The sequence below is a fragment of the Rhinopithecus roxellana genome, chromosome 4, assembly GCF_007565055.1.
Source record: "Rhinopithecus roxellana isolate Shanxi Qingling chromosome 4, ASM756505v1, whole genome shotgun sequence".
NCBI lineage: Eukaryota > Metazoa > Chordata > Mammalia > Primates > Cercopithecidae > Rhinopithecus > Rhinopithecus roxellana.
Genome location: NC_044552.1, coordinates 114,035,099 through 114,055,522, shown reverse-complemented (window position 1 = coordinate 114,055,522; position 20,424 = coordinate 114,035,099). Strand labels below are relative to the sequence as shown.

Here is a 20,424-nt window from a genome sequence, read left to right as displayed (position 1 = left end):
AGCTGGGATTACGGGGATTACAGGCGCGCGCCACCACGTCCATCTAATCTTTGTATTTTTAGTAGAGAGGGGATTTCGCCAGGCTGGTCTGGAACTCCTGACCTCAGGTGATCCATTCGCCTCAGCCTCCCAAAATGCTGGGATTAACAAGCGTGAGCTACCAGGCCCGGCCTGGATCAAGCGATTGTTTTTTTTTGAGACAAACTCTTGTTCTGTCGCCCAGGCTGGAGTGCAGTGGCGCTATCTAGGCTCACTGCAACCTCTGCCTCCCAGGTTCAAGCGATTCTCCTGCCTCAGCCCTCCAAGTAGACGGGACTACAGTCGCGCACCACTACGCCCTGCTAACTTTTGTATTTTTAGTAGAGGCAGGGTTTCACCATGTTGGTCAGGATGGTCTGCATCTCCTGACCTCGTCATCCGCCCACCTCTGCCTCCCAAAGTGCTGGGATTACAGGCGTGAGCAACTGCGCCAGGCCGCGATCTTAATGGAGTTCTTTTGGAGTGATAAAAAAAAGTGCAAACTTACAGAGCAGCAGAATCACCGGTTTTGCAGAACATCTAAAAACATTCATGCATATATGTATGCACATGTGTGTATATGTTTGCACCAAATAGAAACATACTGCAAAAACCATAATTTAATTTTACAAGATGAAATGTTTTATATTTTCCATTTCAATTTCATTGTAGCAATGCATTTGTTGTAAAACTTCTAATTATTTTTCTAAATAATTGGACACGCCAGAAACTTGTTTATAGACGATCAGCATCTGAGGCAACTTAATACAGTATTTTTCACATTGTGGATGGAGACCAATTAGGGTGTGGTAAAATTAAGTATAATCATTTTCCTAAATAGAACAGAAAATACTAGGTAAATCAGAAATAGCAAGGATATTATATTAAATTTGGTTCAGTTATATATGTGTGTATATATACATACACACACACATATATACACACACAGTCAAGATGTGAAATGCACTTATTTGTACGTGAGAATTAGTCTGTGCCAGGTGTGGTGGCTCACGCCTGTAATCCCAGCACTTTGGGATGCCGAAGTGGGCAGATCACTTGAGGTCAGGAGCTTGAGACCAGCCTGGCCAACAGTGAAACTCGGTCTCTACTAAAAATACAAAAATTAGCTGGGTGTGGTGGTGTGTGCCTGTAGTCCCAGCTACTTAGGAGACTGCAGCACAAGAATCGTTTGAACCCAGGAGGCGGAGGTTCCGGTGGGCAGAGATTGTGCCACTGAACTCCAGCCTGGGCAACAGAGTGAGACTCCAAATCAAAAAAGAAAAAAGAATGAATTAGTCTGGATAAGCTACACTAGGTGAAATTGTGGTAACACCTCCCCACCCCCACCCCTAATCAGCATAGCTTACCATGAAAGTATTTTACATGTCATAGGTCACTCCCATAAAGTCCCATAAAGTCAGCTTGCTCTCCTTGATGGTTGTCTTCCAGATCTGCAAGAATCTAATATTTATATATCTTTCAATTACTCCATCTTGATGGTCTTTACTTCTAGGCTTAAAATCTTTCTAGAGAGAGCACAGAGGACTCATACTAGCTCTTACCCAGTGTTAAGAGCCTTAAAACAGAAACAACCCAATCACCTTCTCTCATGTGCCATTGACCAGAATAGACACATGCCTCCAGTTTTTAACTGTACTCCCAGCACTTTGGGAGGCTGAGACAGGCGGATCACGAGGTCAGGAGCTCAGACCATCTTAGCCAACATGGTGAAACCCCGTCTCCACTAAAATACAAAAATTAGCTGGGCATGGTGGCGCATGCCTGTAATCCCAGCTACTTGGGAGGCTGAGGCAGGGGAATCGCTTGAACCTGGGAGGTGGAGATTGCAGTGAGCTGAGATCGTGCCACTGCACGCCAGCCTGGGTGTCGGAGTGAGACTCTGTCTCAAAAACAAGAAAGCTGAGAAATGTAGAGGAGTGTGTAGTATACCTGATGAACACTACTGTCTGTTACACTGTAGATCACAATAAAAAATATTTAAAAGGCACTACCTTTAGAAACTCCAGGCCATGGGCTATTTTACAGACTCAGGATTTCTTCAACTCTCTGAGGGTTTGTTTTGTTTGTTTGTTTTTGTCAGCCTGGCATCCAGAAGTTAAGGATACTGCAACGAATTAGTATTACTAATGTTTTATATAAGCGATCCTATTACACTACACTTTGTTACTGTTACTGGACTAGCATTTTTTTTGTTGTTTTTTTTTTGAGACAGAGTCTTGCTCTGTCACCCAGGTTGGAGTGCAATGGCTCAGGCGATTCTCCTGCCTTAGCCTCCCAAGTAGCTGGGATTACAGGTGCCCACCACCATGCCCGGCTAATTTTTTTTTTTTTTTTTTGCATTTTTAGTAGAGATGGGGTTTCACCATGTTGGTCAGGCTTGTCTCGAACTCCGCACCTCAGATAATCCACCCACTTCAGCCTCCCAAAGTGCTGGGATTATAGGCCACTGTGCCCTGCAATTTTCTTTTATACCTAATTCTGCACTCTTCTTCCCACAAAACAGTGAGATCCTTCATCTTTGTATTTCCATTAGTTCAGGGTATAATGCATAGTAGGCATAGCAAATACAGGTGTTTAAATCTCTTGTAGAATTTGGGGGATGTGCTTTGATATAACACAAAGCACATACAAAATTATGCTGAAAAGTGAGTACTACATTTAGAATACAAAAAGAGCCACAACTTACCACAGCTGTGGAAATTCAGGTCCTTTCCTTCTGTGAACTCTTTTAGGCAATTTACCATAAGTGCTACGTAGAACCTCTTCCTGTTTGTGACCTGGTTTCTGCTTCCGCCAAATGCCCTGCAGCTCCCAGTGCTCATGGGGGCTGTGCAAGTCAAAGGCCTGGAGCTTAGGCTTCCTTAGTTTCAGAGTAAATTGCTTTTGAGGGCATTCTATAAATGTAGGTTGAATTAAATTGACTTGATCCAGAAGCTAACTTCATTTAAGGATATCTCTAGTGGAATAGAGAAATTTATAAAAGCTGTTAAAATGCATAGATATCCCAGCTTACCCAGATGCAAAAAGATCATGAGCTATCTAGTAGATTTGCCTTTTTTCACTGATAATTTTTTAAACTTTTCTTTATAATTTTATGAGTATTGTTTTTCAGGCCTCACTACTCACTAATTTAAACTTGATGAAATAAATTAATGTTGTCCCTTCCAATTTTCAACTTACCTTGTGCTTTTCAAACAGGGATGTGTTCAATAAATTCTTTTTAAAATTTTTTATTTTTCATTTTTGTGGATACATAGTAGATGTATATATTTATGGGGTACATGAGCTATTTTGACACAGGCATGCAATGAGTAATAATCACATCAGGGTAAATGGGTATCCATCATCTTAAGCATTTATCCTTTGTGTTACAAACAATTCAATTATGCTCTTTTAATATTTTAAAATGTCAATAAATTCTTGATGCTAGTGTTCACGCTCTTGTGACAAGAAAGCGTTTGTCTTTTTCTTCTTACAGTGCTTTCTCCAGCAGCATGAATACTATTTGTGGTAAACTAGGAGCTAGAAGATTAGTGGCTTTATTAACCTCACTTAGTTAAATAGAGGCAAGAATACCTGGAATCTGATTCTTCTGATTCACAGTGCAATAACTTTTTTACCCAACTAGACAGCTTCAACAAAACTACTATGACTAAACTGCTATAAGCACATTATTCTAAGTTTGTAGTACAAGTTTTTTTTTTCTTGAACACAATTATTAGAGATAATCTCATTTTTTAATTAAAGTATTATCATAATTACTTTGCTTTGCTATTAATAGTCCTTATTGTGAAAAACATCCTCTTCTTTATGTAGTCATCCCCTGTACGTCCCTTTATTTTAGTTCTGGTATACCTGTATTTGTTAAAGATTAATACACTTCTAAATTATGGAAAAGCATCTTTGTTTTGTGCTACAAGAGAATAGCACAGACTGGGTAATTTATAATTGTCAACCTAGATAACAGAGAGAGACTCTCTAAAATAAAATGATCTTTATTCAGGAATAGGGCATTGCAATAGGAGTATGTGCGCCCTTAGTAAACTACATGGGTATTTAAGGAGGTAAGGGAACACAAAGGTTTTTAAAGAAAAAATGAAAAGGATTACATAATTGTTTTAAGATAATTTAGCCATGGCTACAAGGATCAATTACAAAAGTGACACCAGTGATAATACAGAAATGTATTAGCTCATGGGTTCTTGAGGCTGGGAAGTCCAAGACTGAGGGGCTGGCATCTGGTGAGGGCCTTGGGCCTTCTTGCTACATCATCCCATGGCAGAAGGACAAAGAGAAGGTGAGAGAGAGAGAGAGAGACAGAGAGAGAGAGAGAGAGGACAAGATAGGGCCAAACTTATCCTTTTATAAGGAACCCATTTCCAGGGTAACAGCATTAATCCATTCATGAGGGCAGAGGCCTCATAACCTAATCACTTCTCATTAGGCTCCACCTCTCAACATCATGGCATTGGGGATCAAGGTTTCAACATATAAACTTTGAGGGATATATTCAAACAATAGTATAAAGTGTATTCGTTAAGAACTCAGTCTCTAGCCTGACGAGGTTCAAATAATAGCTCTGCCATTTACCAGTTGTCTAACCCTGGTCAAACTACTTAGTCACTCTGAGCCTCAGTTTCTTCATCTGTAAAACAGGGACAATTATTGGTAAGTCATAGGGTTGTGGTGAAGTTTAAATGAACTTAAATGAAATTAGAATAATGCCTGATACATAGTAAGAGCTCAATAACTGTTAGCTTTTTAAATTATTATTATTTAGAACAAATCTAGACTCTGTAACATGGACTCTAAAGAACTGTTTTCAGAGATGAGGAAGATCTCTTTGTATCTAGCTTGATACAAGGAGGAACGTGCTCTGTCTTTTAATACAAGCCTTTGACGCTGTAATGCAGTTGTATTCTGCAGGGAACAATAATCAAATACGTTGGGTTACAATATGCTAGCTTACTCATGCCATTAGATATTTGTTCTGCCCTTTTCACTCTTAGATTTGGTGTCCCCAGACATTTGGAGGGATTCCAGAATTCACCTTTCATTTTTGGTTAGTCTAGAATGACCTTCAAGAGAAGAAAATGTATCAATAAGAAATCTTAGAGCCAGATCTCTGCAATCCTATTGTCTGGAGATTCCCAGGATCAAGAAATGGCCCACAAAAAAGATTTACCAGAACAAGAAGTGTCCAAATAATTGGTGAACACCAATCAAGATGATCCAGCTGGGGAAGCCTGTCTGGATTGTGATGTAACTAAAAGTTTACACCAAGTTATTATATTTGTTTGCTTTAAAAGATGGTATTAAGAAAGGAAAATTTATGGAACCACAAATAGAGGTCAGAAAATCATATTTTGGCAGGGTGTCTGTGTTCATTTCCCATTGTTGCTATAAAAATTTGCCTTATTTTACAGTTCTGGAGGTCAGAAGTCCTAAGTGTCATCCTTTTCTTTCACTGGTGTGCCACAGCAAGATGGTGGTACAGTTTTCCAAGAAGAAGTTTGTCGCTGATGGTGTCTTCAAAGCTGAACTGAATGAAGTTCTCATTCAGGAGCTGGCTGAAGATAGCTACTCTGGAGTCGAGGTCTGAGTTACACCAACTAGGACAGAAATCATTACCTTAGCCACCAGAACACAGAATGTTCTTGATGAGAAGGTCTGGCAGATCAGGGAATTGACTGCTGTAGTTCAGAAGAGGTTTGGCTTTTCAGAGGGTAAAGTAGAGCTTTATGCTGAAAAGGTGTCCACAAGAGATATGTGCCATATACCCAGGCAGAGTCTCTGTGTTACAAACCCCTAGGAGGGCTTGCTGTGCAGAGGGCCTGCTATGGTGTGCTACGGTTCATCATGGAGAGTGGGATCAAAGGCTTCAAGGTCATTGTGTCTGGGAAACTCTGAGGACAGAGGGCTAAATTCATGAAGTTTGTGGATGGCCTGATGATCCATAGCTGGGACCCTGTTAATACTGTGTTGACACCACTGTGCACCATGTGCTGCTCCAACAGGGTGTACTGGGCATCAAGGTGAAGATCATGCTGCCCTGGGAACCAGCTGGTAAGATTAGCCCTAGGAAGCCCCTGTCCGACCACATGAGCATTGTGGAACCCAAAGATGAGATACTCTCCACCACCCCCATCTCAGAACAGAAAAGTAGGAAGCCAGAGCCACCTGCCATGTCCCAGCCAGTCCCCACAGCATAACAGGGTCTCCTTAGAAGCTGTGTCTGGAGTCTGGATGTTGTTCTGTGAGGAACTTTAATAAAATCTTGTACAAAGACAGAAAAAAGTCCTAAAGTCGTAGATGCGTCTCACTATGCTAAAATTAAGGTGTCAGCAGGGCTGTATTCCTCTCTAAAGAATCTAGAGGATAATCTGTATTCTTGCCTTTTCCAGCTTCTAGAGGTTTCCACATTTCTTGGCTCATGGCCCCCTTCATCTTCAAAGCCAGCCATGGCCAGTTGAGTCTTTCTCATATTGCGTCACTCTAAATTGTACCTCCTTCTTCCACATTTAAAGTACCCTTGTGATTACTACCCTGGGCCTACCTGGATAATCTAGGATAATTTTCTTATTTTAAATTCAGCTCACTAGCAACCTAAATTCCATCTGCAACCTTAATTTCTCCCTGCCATGTAACATAACATACTCACAGGTTCTGGAGATTAAGGTGAGGACTTCTTTGGGGACTATTATTTTGACTACTATAGTGTCTTCAGAGTGTTCACCAGCTCTAGCCCACAGACTTAAGTATCTAGGCTCTTCAGCATGTATGTTCTTAAGATACAGTGGATGCATCAGATTGTTATAACTTGATAGCACTAACTTCAACCAACTTCTATTGATCTAATTTTATACTTATGAAGCAATCTTTGAATAATAATTTGGTTTCCCACATTAATTTGCCTATGGAAATATAATGCTATGAGCAATAAAAAAAGTATTTAGTCAACTGGCAATTATCTTTATAAATCAATTAATTTGTATTCTTTTTTCTTTTTTTTTAACTCTAATCCCATGACAGATTATATATTAGGTTTTTTGCAGGTTTTTGTTTTTGTTTTTTTTACAGATGAGGTCTCACTATGTTGCCCAGGCTGGTCTCAAACTCCTAGGTTCAAGTGATCCTCCTGCCTCAGCCTCCAAAAGTGTTGGGATTTATGGGTGTGAGCCACTGCGCCTGGTTGGGTTTTCAATGTATGAGTTTCTATGAGCTTCATCAATGTGTTTACACCCAAGAGGTAGACAAGACTTAGCAATCTGGCAGCTCATGTTTCTGAGTCTGCAAAAATAAAGACCAGATCTGCAAACTCTGGGGAAGTCTATCTGTCTAGTGGTCTTCTGAAATGATTGATTTTGATGTACTTTTCAAACTAAAGCTTAGAATGGATCTCACTTCCTGGCTATAAACTGGATACTCCCCTAACTTCTTTCATTACGTTATTTATCTCTGCAGCATTGGTCAATTCTCTTCCTTGTTTTTATTCATTTTTTTTCACATCTGCATACTATAATTGAACTTTTCTGGCGCAAAGTAACTTCCATAAATTTACAGTTCATTAAAAAAAGAAACGTGGATTGGCGCTAGAATTGTAACTAGAAAACTGTCCGGAATTGAGGCATACTTCTTTTTGTGTATTTCCTGTTTTCCTTTTCCAACTGGCCTATACTATGTCCCCATTCTGTATGTTTTCTGTCTGCTTCATAGTCTCTGCATTGTAACTTTAGTTTGTATGCTCTTAGTTTTTCTCTTCATCGTGAACTTTCAGCCTTAATTCCATTCTGCCTCATTCTCTCCTTATTTCCTTTGTTTATATAGATAGAGGTTTCACACACACACACACACACACACACACACACACACACACACAAAGTGTCTACGGCCCCATACAACTAGGGACAGCCCTGATGAGAACAACCATAATTGGCTTAGGATGGTTGGTGGTCCTCAATCTTGACTGTGCTTTAGACTTACTTGAGGGTGCTCCTAAAACAATCTTTTTCAGACTTGACTTCCAGACCAAATTTCTTCTGTAGAAGAAATACACATACAAACATATTTATATACCTGTGTACTTATTTATATCTAAGGAAGAAGAAATAAGTAGAAGAATATACATCAAGACATTGAAATGATAATGGGAACAACCACATGATAATGAGAAACAACTATATTAGGGTACTCCAGAGAAACAGAACCAATAGGAGATTATATATATAATTGGCTCATTTGATTATAGAAGCCGAGAAATCCCACAACCTGCCATCTTCAAGCTGGAGATCCAGAAAAGCCAGTGGTGTATTTCCAGTTCAAGCCTGAGGACTTGACACCCAGGAGCACTGATGTCCAAGGGCAGGAGGAGATGGATGTCTAGACTCCAGAAGAGAGAGTGAATTGACCCTTCCTCTGTCTTTTTGTTCTGTTTAATCATGCAACAGTTTGGATGATGCCTACCACATTGGTGAGGGCTATCTTCTTTACTCGTTCGACTGATTCAAATCTCTTCCTACTATGTTCTTTTTCTCTTCCAGGAGAAAAAACTTCATAGCCTCACCTAGCGATAATGTTCTACCAGTTACCTGGGCATGCTTAGCCTAGTCAAGTTGACTCCTAAAACTAACTATCCATAACAAACAAACAGTATAGTACTTTAACCCAAATAATAAAACAAATATACCTGGATCTATGCTGACATACATATGTAAATACATGATTAAGTAAATAAATAAATGGGTAAAAGATAAATCTTCCTTACTAAAGAATTCCAAATAATACATGTAGAAGTTTCCCCTCCAGAGATGTAACTTAAAGCTTCACCCCTTGAGTATGGGCTGAATTTAGTGTCTTGCTTCCAAACAATAGATTTTGTAAAGGGAAAAAATAGTAACTTTACAGCAGAGACCCCTGGCACACACTACCTGAACAAAGTGATCAAGGTTAGCCTCAACAGTGATAAGTCATGTTGGTAGTATGTATTCCTGACACAATTGATAAGAAGAGAACTTTACCTTTACCTCTGTGGTCTTCCTCTTAAAAGTCTGTAACCCTATAACTAGTCATGAGAAAAAAAAATCATCAGACAAACCCAAAATTAGGGACATTATATAAAACATCTGACCAGCACTATTAAAAAATATCCAGGTCATCAAAAACAAGTAAAGACTGAGAAACTGTCACAGACCAGAGGAGAATAAGGAGACTTAATGGCTAAATGTAATGTGGTATCCTGCATGGGATCCTGGAACAGAAAAAAGACATAGTAGGAAAAATTGGTGAAATTTGAATTAACTGTGAAAATTGATTAATAGTCATAAACCAATAACACTCTCTCAATTTTAACAAATGTGCCATAGTTATGTTAAGATGTTAATATTAGAGGAAACTGGGTAAAAGACATACAGGCACTCTCTGTGCTATCTTTATAACTTTTCTGTAAATTTAAATTAAATTATTCAAAAATAAAAGGTTTGATATCATTTAGATATTTGTCCCTGCCCAAATCTCATGTTGAAATGTAATCTTCATTGTTGGCGGTGGGGCCTGGTGGGAGGTGTTTGGGTCATGGGGGAGGATCCCTCTTGGCTTGGTGCTGTCCTCATGATAGTGAATGAGTTTTGATGAGATCTATTCCTTGTAAAGCGTGGCCCTCCAGCCTCCACCTCTTGTTGCTGTTCCCGCTATGTAATGTGCAAGCTTCTGCTCCAACTTCTGCCACGAGTAAAATCTCCCTGAAGCCTCCCCATAAACCAAGAGATGCCTGCTCTGTACAGCCTGCAGAACCGTGAGCCAGTTAAACCTATTTTTTAAAATAAATGGTTCAGTCTCAGGTATTTCTTTATAGCAGCACAAGAGTGGCCAATACAAAGTTTACTTTAAAAATATACTCCAGGCCAGGTGTGATGGCTCATGCCTGTAATCCCAGTGCTTTGGGAGGCTGAGGTGGGGAGATCACTTGAGGTCAGGAATTTGAGACCAGCCTGGCCAACATGGTGAAACTAAAAATACTAAAAATACTCTCTACTAAAAATACAAAATTAGGTAGGCGTGGTGGCATGCACCTGTAATCCCAGCTACTTTGGGAGCCTGAGGCAGTAGAATCGCTTGAACCTGGGAGGCAGAGATTGAACCGGGATCATGCCACTGCACTCCAGCCGGTGACAGAGTGAGACTCTGTCTCAAAAAAAATTTTATATATATATGTGTGTGTGTGTGTATGTGTATATGTGTGTATATATATGCATATATATGTGTCTGTGTGTGTATGTGTGTTTATATATTTATATATGTATGGAATATAGATACATATCTACATTTATTTATATCTATATTTATATATATGGAATATATATATCTATATTTATTTATATATATTTTTATATATATGGAATATAGATATATATCTATATTTATTTATATATATATATTTATATATATGGAATATAGATTATATATCTATATTCCAAAGATGCTGAGGTGTGGGTTGGTACAGCATCTCACTTGCCTGAGTCTGAGGGCTGCATTGATTCCCATTTAATTTAGGCATGGGCAAGTGACAATTCTAGCCAATGCCATAGAGGGGAAGTCTGCTGAGAATGTATGAGCAAGGTCTTAAAGTATTTGGAGGAAAAAAAAATCAGTCTGTTTTCTGCTACTGATTGTTGTGTCTATAGTGAGCAGTTCTGGGGGTGATTTTGCCCCCACTCTCCATGGGACTTTTGGCAATGACTAAAGAGTGAAGACACTTTTGCTTTGTGTAACTGTGGGGAGAGTGCTATGGGCATCTACTGGGTAGAAAATAGGGATGTTGCTAAACATTCCACAATGCACAGAACAGGCCCCCATCACAATGAATGATTCAGCCCCAAATACCAACTTCCAAAGTTGAGAAACTGCTGTATGTGATCACTGTTGTGTGGCAGATGTGCTATGACTGTGAAGACAAGGCTGAGGATGACAGAACCAAAGCCCTCGAAAAAAATTAGTTCATGGTGACAATGTTGAGGAATCATTGAATTAAACAACCTCTCACATGCCTACACCTGGACTTTTTTTTTTTTTTTTTTTAGTTGATTTGGCAGGTGAGTTGTTACACACTCCTTAGTGGATTCCAACTTCCATGGTCACTGTCCTGCTTGGACTCTTTTTAGGTGAAAATAAATCTCTTTATTGTTTAAAAACGCTGTTGGCATTTATTTGCAGACAAGAGCATTCTGTAAAAGCAAATTTTCTGTAGCTATGCTGTTTGATAGCTTTTTACTCAGTAGAACTGCTTTCAAAATTGTAGTCAGTCCTCTCAGGCCTTGCCAATACTTTATCAACTAAGTTTATGGAGTATTGTAATTCCTTTGTTGTCATTTAAACAATGTTCACAGCATCTTCACTAGGAATAGATTCCATCTCAAGAAACCACTTTCTTTGAGCATTTATAAGAGGTAACTCCTTATCTGTTCAAGTCTGATCATGAGTTGCAGCAATTCAGTCACATTTTTAAGCTGCATTTTTAGTTCTCTTGCTAGTTCCACCACACCTGCACTTCCTTCCTCTACTGAAGTCTTGAACCCCTTGAAGTCATATATGATGGTTGGAATCAACTTTTTCCAAACTCCTGTGAATAACATGTTGATATTTTAGCCTCCTCCCATGAGTTACATTTTTTTTTTAACACTTTAACTTTTTTTTTTTTTTTTTTTTTGAGACAGAGTCTTGTTCTATTGCTCAGGCTAGAGTGTAGTGGCACAATCCCAGCTCCTGCAACTTCCACCTCTTGGGCTAAAATGATCCTCCCAACTCAGCCTCTGAGTAGCTGAGACTACCGGTGCATGCCACCATGACCAGCGAATTTTTGTATTTTTTGTAGAGATGGGGTTTCACTATTTTGCTCAGGCTGGTCTCGAACTTCTGTGCTCAAGCGATCCATCCACCTTGGCCTCCCAAAGTGCTGGGATTACAGGTGTGAGCTACCATACCCAGCCCACAAATGTTCTTAATGGCTATGACAAATGATGAATCCTTTCTAGAAGATTTTCAATTTACACTGCCACTGATCCATCAGAGGAATCACTATTTATGGCAGCTACAGCCTTAAGAAATATAGTTCTTAAAAAATATGACTTGAAAGTAAAAATTAACTGTGTGATCCATGGGCTGCAAAATAGATGTTGTATTAGCAGGCATGAAAACAACATTAATCTCCTTATACATCTTCATCAGAGCTCTTGGGTGACCAGGTACATTGTCACAATGAGCACTAATATTTTGAAACAAATCTTTTTTTTTAAACAGGAGGTCTCAACATGGGCATAAAATATTCAGTAAACTATGCTGTAAATAAACGTGCAGTCATCCAAGCTTTGTTGTTTCATTTATAGAGCACAGGCAGAGTAGATTTAGCTAATTGTTAAGGGCCTTAGGATTTTCAGAATGGTCAGTGAGCATTGGCTTCCACCTAAAGTTAGCTGCATTAACCACTAACAAGGGAGTCAGCCTGTCCTTTCAAGTTTGAAGCCAGGCATTGATTTCTCTCTAGCTATGAATATCCTAGATGGCATCTTCTTCCAACAGAAGCTGTTTCACCTACATAGAAAATCTATTGTTGAGTACAGTTACCTTCATCAGCAATCTTAGGTAGATCTTCTGGATAGCTTCCTGCAGCTTCTACATCAGCACTTACTGCTTCACCTTGCACGTTTATGTTTTGGAGGCCACATCTTTCCTTAAATCTCATGAGCCAACCTCTGCTAGCTTCAAACTTTTCTTCTGCAGCTTCCTCACCTCTCTCACCCTTCACAGAATTAAAGAGAGTTAGGGCTTTGCTCTGGAGTAAGCTTTGGTTTAAGGGAATATTGTGGCTAGTATGATTTTCTATTCAGACCACTCAAACTTTCTCTGCATCAGTAATAAGGCTGTTCTGCTTTCCCATCATTTGTATGGTCACAGGAACAACACTTTTAGTTTTCTTCAAGAACTTTTCCTTTGCATTCACAACTTGGCTAATGGTTTGGTGTAGGAGGCCAAGCTTTGGGCCTGTCTTGGCTTTCCACATGCCTTCCTCACTAAGCTTACCATTTCTAGCTTTTCATATAAAGTGAGAGACTTGCAACTTTTCTTTTCATTTGAACACTTTCACTTTTCACCCTACACTTAAGAGGCCATTGTAGGGTGTAGCTGACCTAATTTCAACATTGTTTTGTCTCAGGGAATAGGGAGGCCAGAGGAGAGAGAAAGTGATGGGGACTGCCAATTTGCAGAGCAGTCAGAACACACACATTTATCGATTGTGTTTGCTGACTTATATGAATATGGTTCACGGAGCCCTCAAACAATTACAACAATAACACCACAGATTACTGATCGCAGATCACCATAACAGATAAATGGCACCAATAGACGTACTCAATGCAGAGTTGCCACACACTTTCCATAGTAAACAGCACAATATCTCTGAAGCACAATAAAATGAAGTGTGGCTGTAGAATGCTGGAGCCAGGAAGTAATTCCAGACTGTGTGCCTAGAGTGTGTATGTCTTCTATATTATACTGATAGTGCCAAGAAGGAACAAAGGGGGTATGTGTCAACATTGAATATATTAAGGACCAGCAAATAGCACACTTCCACAGGCCTTCCTACTGTGCTGAGCTACTAATAGGTCCTCAATAGATATTTATTGGTTAAGTTTAAAAATTTTTTTCCTGTTGCGGAATGGTGCGCAGAACGCTGAGCTGAGTATCAGACCCAGATGCTAACAAGGGCTCCTCTATTAACCAACTATGTGGCTTTGGATAAGTAACTTATCTGAGGCTCATTTAAAAAATTAGAATAATAACTGCTAGGCCTACTTCCTAATATTGGGATTACATATGGAATTCTTCAGAAAATGTGATTTTTTAAAAAAACAAATGAAAAGCTTTACAGACTCAAATTCTAAGTTCAAAGAGGCCCACTAGACAGGGTACCACACTTCTGAAAAAAACAGCTCAACCTCTTAATCACAGACTGTAAACCTAATTCCATATCCAAGTAAAAGTCTGGCTAACAACTCAGGAATCTTTCACTTGGTCTTACTTCTCTGAACTTATTTTCCTGACTTTTTCATCTGACTCCATCATCCCTCCACCCAAACTAATCAGTTTCCTTTACAAAGTCATTTTCAGCAGCTGAAGTGAAAAAGTGTGCCTCCCAGAGGTTAGACTCTCAGGGGCATTCTGTTCAAAGAACATAGGAAGAAACACTTTGTCCTTTTTCTGTTACCTCAGGCCTCACAGGTCTTTTTCAAAGCCAGAAGCTAAAGTGGCTTAAGAGAAAGCTAGAAGTATTGGGGTAGTAGTATTCCCACTTCAGTGTGAGGTTGTCAGGATGTACCTGTTTTATGATTCTAATTCGTTTGATTGGCAGTCCTTGAACTAAATTGAAAACAGATAAAAGTTCATATGATTTAAACTCATGATACTTCTTTGTGAAAAGGGAAAATGGGACATGTCGTTAGCCCTAGCATATTTTTTGGGATGAGGCTTTTACTATGTTGCCCAGGCTGGCCTCAAACTCCTGGATTCAAACTATCCTTCCCTGTAGGTGGAATTACAGATGCATGCTACCATGCTTGGCTATGGGCTTGTTTTTAATCGTTGGACGGTCTGGGTGCCCCTTTCACTTTATTCTTTTTTTCTCTCTCACTTTTTTTTCTCTCTCACTTATTAAGTCTTTGTCCTCTTGGAGTCCTCTTCCAAAAGACTGAAATTGCAGGTTACATTTATACCTAAAAGATCTTCCTGCCTAGGCAAAGAGAAAATATACTAAATTCCATAGAAAGCAGGTAATTTGTCCACAGGACACAGAGCTGATCACTGTGGAAAATCCCTGCAATCACACCTTCCGTTCTCTCTCCCTCTTTCTCTCCTTTGCCCTTACTCTCTCCATGTGAGGTGCCTGCTCCCCCTTCACCCTCCATCATGATTGTAAGATTCCTGAGGCCTCCCTAGAAGCTGAGCAGATGCCAGCACCATGCTTCCTGTAAAAACTGAAGAACTGTGAGTCAACTATACCTCTTTCCTTTATAAATTACCCGGTCTCAGGTATTTCTTTATAGCAATGCAAGAACAGTACCTTATTCTTTTCCCATCCATCCAAACAACTGGAAATTAAGCTTCCTGAGGCCAGAGGTCTTGCGGTGTTTAGGATATAGTGAGCGCTCAACAGACACATACATGTTAAATGAAAGAACCAATACTTTACTGTGCGCTGCTGTGTGCCCGGTATCGCTCTAGGAGCTGAGAGTAGAGGGGTAACGACTACACTGCGCTTCCTTTGGAGAGAGACACTGGAGAACTAAAACCGACCCCAGCGCTAAGCGATTTGCCTAATAGAGGGAACGCCGGCTGAGACCAGCGCAAGGCGGGCGCTGGGTGGCGTGCGCGACTGCAAAGTCTGGCGTGCCCAGGTTCTGCTCTTTGGGCTCCTGCTGCGTGAGCCGATCTGCAGATCCAGCAAAAGACCCGAGAGCGGCCAGATGATTGAACGCCAGATGATTCCTCCCTGAGGATGTGCCCCGGGCGTTCTGCCCTGGCTCCCAGCCGCCTCTCGGTGCTCCCGGGTTAGGCCTCACACACCTGTCGACCGCGTCGGCCCAGCTGCGGCCCAGGCCTGTGGGACTTGGGGGAGCGAGGCGGCCCCGGCCCCAGGCTGGGAACCAGAAATGTAGCAGGGCCTCAAAAAGAAACAAAATTCTTTCCCTTGGGGTTGCTGCTGCCGCACAACCTCGCCCAGCCAGCTCTGCGTATGGAGTGTAGATTCGGGTTGGAAGCCGGAGGTAGTGCATAGAGGGCAGCTTCAAAAGCCGAGGCTGCGCTGCTCCGCGCAGGGCGTCTTCCCTCGCGTGCCCGTGCCGGGTGCCGAAGGAACCTCCGCAAGCTGCTTTCATCTCGGTGGGCCGGGGCAGGGTCGAATCGCAGCTGTGGGGGCTTCTCTCCAAGCTTCGATTTGAGCTGGATGGAGACAGAAGAGCCTGAGGTGCCCAGAGGCCAGTCTCACAGAGTCGGGGGCGGGTGGGGTGGGATCAGAAAAAGCTTGAAATTCCTCCCGTACCTTAAACCTAAACAGCTGCGAGAGCCCCAGAGGAGGAAGCTCAGCTGCGGCAGAGAAGCTGGAGGAGGGCTGGGGCGGGGAGGAGCAGCCCTAGCAGCAACAGCAGCCAGCCCTGGGGTGTCCTCTCCCAGTGGTGTCCAGGGTCAGTCTTTGCCAGCCTACCCGTCCTCGGACGCTTCGGGAACGTACACACACCCTTTTGCTTAAGCAAGGCGCTCTGAAGCCGAGTTACGTCTGCCTGGCATCCCCAAACACGAACGGCCCTGCCATGGCTGTGGGCAAATTCAGGGGTGGGGGTATGAGGGGGGGACTAGCAGAGAAAGAGTTAATCTCCCAAGAGGAATATACATCAGTACTCTCCTGTCACTTGCGTTTTATTTAATGGTAATGCTAGACTTCACCAGATATTTCAACTGACCAATTTCAACATTTTCACCTACAGAATTTCCTGGAAGGAAAATAAAACCTTCCTAACAAACATGTTTTCCTGTTTGTACTTGATAATATTGTCCACTATGGACACAAGAAACCAGTCAACCATTTATAATCACAGTCATCATTTTGTGGTGCTTTTTCTTAGGGTATGAATACTTATATTGACTACAGGTTTAGTTGAGCTATAACTGTAACTCTTTGACTAAATAGAATTGATTTTACATGATTAAACCTTGTTAAACAAAAGTAATTGGGCACGATGGCACTCGCAGCTGTCGGGAGGCTGAGGCAGGAGGATCGCTTGAGCCAAGGAGTTTGACTCTCGCCTGGGCAACATAGGAAGATCATGTCTTTAAAAAAAAAAAAAAAGGTAAACGGTAAGCATGAGAAAAAGAGTCTTTCAGTCTTCCTAGTCTTCCCCAAGGCAGTGACTGACGTCCTTCAAACCATCGACTTTGGTACATTTTCTCCAGAGGATCAAAACCTAGGCCTGACTCTGGCATGGAGCCTGGAACAATGCAAATAAATTAGACATCCTTTTCCTATGTATGACTGTGCCTTTCTTTGTCGTGGTCACCAGGTTCTCCAGACCTTTTGAAAACTACATAACAGTTACCTTGCAGTACTCCTGAAAACACGGGGGAAGTTCATGTTTGAGAGGCCTGGGAGGGGCTAGGATAATCCTAGTCAAGCCGGAGCAGAGCTGCCGCACAGTAAGTGCTCATTGCGTGTTCATGGAAAGCATGAATGATGCTGACACCAAGAGATCTGCTACCAAACTCTTACAGACGAATGTGAGCGCCAGGATCTCTTTTATTATTATTGATGTCATTATCATCAGTAAAAAAACATTTAATGAAATTATTTTAAAAGGCTTCCTGCCTAGGGAGTCCAATACCAGATTGGTATGGTCACAGCGGGCACCTGCCTTCCTTCCCCTCCTCGTCTTCCTCCCGCTGTGTGAGCTTCGGAACCCTAAGGCCAGCTCACTGTGCATTGCCCCCGGCAAGTTAGCGGCGCTCCCCGAGGGGTGTGAGGCGGGTCGGAGGCACCAGGTAGGGTGTAGGGCTCGAGCGCGGGGCGGTGGTGCCCAGCGGGGGCGGGGTGCCCACGGACGCAGCAGCCTAGCTCCACCGGCTGTTGCGAGGCAGCTGCTGGCGCCCGCCAGGAGGCGAGTGGCCACTCGCACTTCAGCGCGCGGTTCTCTCTTCTCAGACTGCTTTCTAGAATTTGATATCCCAGGGCCACAGTGACAGAAGCCGATCTCTAAGAAGGCATAAGCTCGGCCTGAGACGTAGTGGGGAGACAGTGCAGGAAAGAGGTGAAATTCCAGCGCAGAATGGGGGCTCCGCGGGGCCCCGGGATTGAGGAGACAGGAGCGAGGCTTCCCTTTCCGTCCTCGCAGGAAAACAGCCTGACCTGCTGGCACGTCCACCCCCAAGAGGAGAGGGACCCTGGCGCGGCGTCCTTACCATCCCCATCCCCCACTACCCCCCAACTCCCCACCAGCAAGACAGGGCTCTTTTCTTTCCCTGGGTGCCTGGCACAGGGGGAGAGGCCGGGCCTCGAGCTTTTCTGCACGCGAGCTCGGTAGTCCAGCAGAGTCTTCTGGCTTCCGGGTAAGCAGCGTGGCGCCGCCCCAGCACCCAGTCCCCAGATTAGGGATTGGGACGTCAGTCATTGCCTCCAGGGTACTGACCTGGGATGGAGCCGCATATGTCCCAAGCGTTCCTCTGTCCGTGCTTCCTCAGCGTCTGCGTTTCCACAGATGCCCGAGGTCAGTTTCGCAAGGGGGCTGAAGAACCAAATGGGGAAACTGAAGGAGTCTCACAAGTTTATTCCTTTCCCACGTCTGTGTTAGTCTAAGGGTGCTTTCTGTGCAGCTTTCTGAACTTGAGCATCACTTTGATGGAATGAAGTACAATCTTATGCCCTGAGCAATAATTTCTTGTCGGCGACGACCCATTTAATCACTGGAAAATCTAATTGCATTGCTCCAGAGAGAGAAGTCTTTTTGAGATTCCAGCGTTCATTGTAACATTTCTTGTATCAAGAATGTTGAATTGATTGTTCGCATTTACTTTCGGAAAAGGAGATAGAGTTGTAATGTCCTTACAAGTTTCTAACCAGTTTTAAAAAGACCAAACAATACTGAAAGGTAAATTAATTGCAAGCATAGGAGGCAAAGCATTAATTAGAAAAATTAATCAAAACACCCTCTCATTTCAATTCCCAATGTGCAAGAGAAAGAAGCAAAGCAAAATATCCACATCTCACATTTAGGTTACAGAAACTATTGCCTATTTATTCAACTAAACACCTAACATTTCTTTACTCTTTGATGTGGATGTTGGTTTCTGTCCTCAGGTTTGTTTCCTCACAATTGATTACTGCTTTTCTAAGACGGTTATTCTCACAAAACATGAAAAGACAGAAATAATGGAGACGGTTTTCTTTTAGACACCCCTTTTAAGATGAAAGAAAACGGTTCCCATGTACCTCCAAAACACTTGCTCTCACATTTTCTTTTTTTCTCCAGAATTGTTTCACATTCCTGTTCCTAAACTAGTCAAAAATGAGCGTAAAGGAACTACCATGACTGACTTAAGTTAATCAAGATTCACCTCTTGGAGTTTGGAGGGACTTTGCATTCCCTAAAGCACCTGACCACTTTATACACAAACTCAGAGTTCTGCTAGCAAAAAACGTATGGGGATGATGGTTGTTGGGTTGATATCTTGATATCTTCCATACTTGTGATCAGTCACAATCCCCAATTTGTTGGCTATCTCTTGTCTAAATAGTTTACCTTCTCACATTTCTAGACCGCTGATCATAATGAATCAAGGCAGTCTCCCCCACATTTATCTTTGTTGTGTTTAACTATATTCATTCAGAGGAGGTGTACCTATCTATTATCTGTCACTGAATAACTAATTGGTTATTAAAACTTAGTGACATAAAACAACACTTTATTTGTTCACCATTCTGCAATTTGGGTTGGGCTTACCTGGATGGATCTTTCTCTAGTCTTACCTGGGCTCACTAAAGTGGCTATAATCATTTGATGGGGAGCTGAGGGCTGGACCTCTTGCTCTGAGTGGTCTTTTAAGAAGACTAGATCAGGCTTCTTCATATGGCAATCAATAGTATATTAAAAGGGGATAATGCAAATGTGCAAGTACTGAAACTTCTGCTTGTGTCACATTTGCTAATGTCCCATTGACCAGAGCAAGTCGTATGGCAAAGCCTAGGATCATTGTGAAAGGAGATTATACAAGAGCATGAATACCAGGAGGTCTGATTCACTGGGGATGATTATGTAACAGTTTAATACAGGAAATTAACCCCTGAAGACAGAAAAAACAGTCACTGGAAAAATTATGTGGAAATCAAAGTAGTCATTCTTATTGGCAATATTACACAACTTCTCTAAGCTGTGACTGAGTGAAATGTAAAAATGAGAGAATGAGAGTATCAATTCTACAGAATAAAACTTTTGCTATGCATGATTTGTTATATACTTTAAAAATTAAAAATAAGTAATTAAAAACTGAATTCATGTATGCTATGAGGGTAACAGAATTAGGTAAAGGATAAAGATAAAGCGTCTTTCTAGATATTTTTCATATTCAGATGCAACCAAGTCCTGTCCTGACTTATTCTCTGTCAATTGTTTTATTTTACCCAACATCATTGGGTTATAAAAAACAAAGTTAAGTTGTTGTTAAAACAAGAACCAGAAAATTGCCTTCAACTTGTCAACTTCATTAATTACTCGGCAACATATTCTAAAAAACATGTCCTTTCCTTTCTGGTCTAATGATGGAAGAGTAAGTAGCTTCTGATTGCTGCTCTGTGTC

The 20,424-nt window shown here is 41.6% G+C and overlaps 1 pseudogene; it reads left to right on the top strand.

Moving 5' to 3' along the window:
* The first annotated feature begins 5,524 nt into the window (after positions 1 to 5,524).
* LOC104665780 lies at positions 5,525 to 6,251 on the top strand (annotated as a pseudogene).
* Positions 6,252 to 20,424: the final 14,173 nt, after the last annotated feature.